Raw genomic sequence first — 4,318 nt, 5'->3', positions numbered from 1 at the left:
CAGAAGGCACCCTGTGAATGCACTGCTTTGATTGACTGAGCTAGTCCTTTGACATTCTGGAGTCCCAGACACAAGCTTCCACTTTCAAAGCTGCTCCTCTCCTGTGAGACGAGACAGTAAACAGAATACATATCAGGTGTAACAATTCTGCATGACCCAGAAGTTTTGATGTTTGTTTTTCTGGCAGGATGCACTTTCCCTGATCAGAGTTACAGTAGCTAATCATTTATGTATGATCACGCTGTTCTGCCAAAATGCATGCAAGCAAAAATACATCATAACCTCTTTCCACTGCACTCTGGGGATACACATTATTTATAAAACATTTACTGTACCTGATAAATTCATCTATATTGGCATTTGCCAAGATCTCTGCATAATGAGAGGCTATAAGGTTTGTTCCAACAGCCAACAAATCCATCAGAAGTGTTTCATCCAAGATCAATGGCAGAGGCATCAGACCCTTAGGTGTTAGGTTCTGTAGGACATAAAGCCTCCACTGCATGTTTTCTTTTGTTATTCATGGAAGTTGTTTGTCCTCTGTCTCAGTGGTCTGACGTGACCAAGCAACCTGATAAAGAATCAGTCTTGCTGGACTGAGCCACCTCTCCAGTTACCCATGGGGATCACAGTAACATGCAACTTGAGGAAACACAAATGTGCCTTCCAAATTAACCTTTCCCGTTCAAGTCCAAGGACATAGGCTGTACCAAACACCACCATTCTCCTTTCTATATAGGGCAAAAAGAACATACCAGTCCCACCAACAAGGTCACACACATTACAGCTTTTTTGTTTAGCTGTCATGTACCACATGCACACTTAAGATGCTGGAAAGGGTTTTAGCAAACATCAACTGCTGCAACAGAATATAGGCCAAAAAATTCTGACAATATGTTGTTGAGCAGTCTAGCATGACAAGAAAAAAACCAGTTATGTTGTTAGCGCAGAAATTGGGACATCCCTTTACAAGCTGCCCTTCTTGATGTAATAGCATGTATGCTGTTTTCCAAATACTTTGGAAACATTAACCTCCTGAGCAAGCCTCCATGCAGGCATTCCACATACATAATTCAAATTCTGCTTCAGGCCTATTTCTCAGAAGCACCCACTACGAAGTGATGTAACTGATATTTTTCAGAAAGACTGAAGATAATCCCTCACAAGTTAGCTTCAGCCTTCACTTAGAGCCTATAGAGATGATAGCTATCTACAGCACTCAGGTTTTGCCAAATCTTAGTAAAGCAACATGAGGAAAAACAAATGGGCACAAGAATTGCCTAATGACAGCTTGATCTGCATTTTGTTAGTCTGGTGAACCATAAGGTGCACAGACAGTGCAAAACCTACATCCTGAAGCCTCAAGCCTGCTAGACTGTCTTTTCCCAAAAGGCACCTCTGGGTTAAATCAGGCTCTCCAGGTCAGGAGGGTGCACAGATTTGATTCACACATTAATGATCAGTATGTAAAAGGATTTTTTTTTTTTTTTAATTTTTTATTGTTTTTTTTAAAGACTGGGAACTGCCAACTCCTAAGTGCAGCCATCACATACATGGTAGGGAGTCAGCAAAGCGTATGGAAATAATTTTCTTCACCTCTATTTTCATCTTATCCTTATGAAATTGCTTCTAATGACAAAAAGACAAAATATTCTATCTTGTAACAGTAAATCTTTCGCTTCAGCAAAATATTATTAATTTCAAGATTCAAGGTAACTAGACTATTTAGCTACAAACAATACACTGTTTTGCTTACAGGCACCTCATGCTTCTGAAAATTAACAAACAGTCCAAATAATAGTTTCTGTTTGTGACTTTTAACCACAGTCCTGTAAACACTGTACAGGTGCCTTAATTTGTGCTTGTGCAAGCCACTCCCTTTGGGATGTGAGGATTTAGTATGGTGAGGACTGAGGTAATGTAAATAGCACAAAACCCCAGGTAAAACATAATAGATGAAACAAGGCAATTATTGTGTGGTGCAAATCCCTGAATAAACGAACACCTGATGCGGTCGGGCACAGAACTGCACAGAAACAGCTGTGCTGCTCTGTACTCCCACAAAGAGCCACCTTCTGCAGCAGATACACCACGAATCCACAACCTAAGTAATCTTGGATGGGAGTGGGGGGTGAGCAGACAGTACGAGCAGCGCGATCAGCTTCGCTTTAGCAAAGACACTGCTGCGAACGCTTAGCCCTTCTCGTGCTACATCCACATGTAACGAAACTTTTTTTTTTTGCAAAAATCCAGTTGCAGAGGAGTATCATTCACATCCCGCGCAGGTCGAGGTGCGCAGTACGAGACGCCGCCGCCTGGCGGTGAGGCGGTGAGCGCGAGCGTAGGGAGCCCCCTGCTGGCGGCGCGGCACGGCACCGGGAGCCGGCCACAGCCCCGCCCGCCCGGTCGGCTCCGCCGCTCCGGTCCGAGCTCCCCAGCACACCCACCTGCCGCCCAGCTCGCGCTGCCACCCCCGCCACTCCGCACTCGCCGTGCGGGCACACAAGGGTTTTACGTGCTACGCGACGAGGTGCAGCGGGCTGGGGAAAGGTCCGCGCTCAGGGCCTCTGCCCTGTGTTTAAAGGAAAATCCTCGACCTTTTCAAGGTGGATTTTAGAAAGCAAATGGTCTCGCTTTCACGCCCCATTTTAAAAACACTCACTAGTGCGTCCCATGCTGTGTCTGAGGGGAGAAATCGTAACTTTCGTAGATCCATTAGGCAGCACGCCACAGCTTCCTCAAGGGCACGACTGACCCTGACAAACTTCAGGCTCTGCCTTCTCTCTCAGCAGGTTATTTTAAACACTGTACCTGTACAGTGTACCGAGGAAATCATCTACACATTCCTTCCCCACTAAAAAGAGCTTAAAAACATCGCCATAAGCAGCGGAGCACCTTCCCGTGACTGATCACACGAAATCCACGCAGCCAGGTGCTCCCGAAGCAGCAGGAGTGTTGCTGCACCTCTCACGGAGCTCAGCCTGCCTCTCCCATGCTTTCGTCAACCTGCTGGGTGCCGAGATGTAATACACCAACCCAGCGACCTCTCTTCTCCACTTATCTGGGAGCACAGAGCAGCCGAGCAAACCCGTGTTTGGCGGGGCAGACCACGGCCCGAGGCCGCCAGCCGAAAGGCCCCGACAGGCCTACAGCTGTCGCGCAAAAACCTTGCCTGTGCTTTCCCATAGCGTGAGAGCTATTAACGTGCTTTACCTTCTTCACGGCTCCTCCGTAGCTATCTGACGGGCAGAAAACGCATTAAGATAATTTTTTAATTACTACGTTTTTAATTAACCAGCAATTTAAAAAAAAAAAAGCCCGGGGGCTGCAGCTGCGGAGAGCCGGCCCGCCCTCCCTCAGAAGCTGTGCCCCACCGCCCAACGGCTCGCCGCATCCAACAGCTGCCCGCCAACTGGCCGCCTCGCGCCGCCCCCCCGCCCCGCGCCGGGCACCGCCCCCGCGTCGGTGGGGCGGGGAAAGGAGGCGCGTGAGCGCCTCCTCGATAGGGGCAGTGCGGCAGAACCCAAAACACGCGGCGGTTCCATAGTGTAGTGGTTATCACGTCTGCTTTACACGCAGAAGGTCCTGGGTTCGAGCCCCAGTGGAACCAGTGCCAAGATACTACTTTTTGTTTTTCATAATTTCCTTTAAAGCCTTGAGTCTCGGTTTGCTTTTTTTCTCCCCAAGACGGGCAACCTCGTAAGCACGTAAAGAAAGCGCGGGCCCTGTCTGCGGCAGAGGAGGCGTGGGGTGTGCTGAGGGCAGCAGAAAGGCCCCTCAAGCAAGGAACCGCAGCCTGGCACGATCCTTTCCACAACTCTGTGCAATAACACGTTTTTCTAGGAGTATGAGCATAATTTAGCTGATGTCACTGCAGCGGTTGCCTTCTTCCCCTAAAAATCTCCATTTCCTGCAACAGCATCAACCAAAATGCAGAGAGCCAGCACCCTGAGGCGCTGAAGCAGCCGCCGCTCTCTCTGCCCGCCTGCCTGGCACAGCTCTGCCGAGCAGGACTTACAGGGTTTTAATCTGACTGCCCACCGCACCGTCCTCCCTGGGTGCCATTTTATGGTGGCCGGTAGCCCCTATGCCTCTGGTGCAGAGGGGAGGCCCAGGACAGGGCAGGGGCCATGGCCCTCACTGTGCCAAGGCCTCACTGAGCCACGGGTCACCCCAGGCAGGGGAATGGGTGGCTGGAAGCCTCATAAAAAAGCACTACCCTCCTTCTAAGCCTGCCTGATCCATGGCTGTCGGGGGCCATTTTGCATCTTCCCCTGGGACACTCCTCACAGCTGCAGCTTAGGCGCAGGCTGGCCGC

The 4,318-nt window shown here is 49.6% G+C and overlaps 1 non-coding gene across 1 annotated transcript; it reads left to right on the top strand.

Moving 5' to 3' along the window:
- Positions 1-3,537: 3,537 nt before the first annotated feature.
- Positions 3,538-3,610, top strand: TRNAV-UAC (transfer RNA valine (anticodon UAC)). The gene has a single exon. It is a non-coding gene; the product is annotated as a tRNA-Val (tRNA).
- The last annotated feature ends 708 nt before the right edge of the window (positions 3,611-4,318 follow it).

This window comes from Gavia stellata, chromosome 1, assembly GCF_030936135.1.
Source record: "Gavia stellata isolate bGavSte3 chromosome 1, bGavSte3.hap2, whole genome shotgun sequence".
NCBI lineage: Eukaryota > Metazoa > Chordata > Aves > Gaviiformes > Gaviidae > Gavia > Gavia stellata.
Note: the sequence above shows the minus strand (reverse complement) of the source record. Positions and strands in the feature narration are given on the sequence as shown.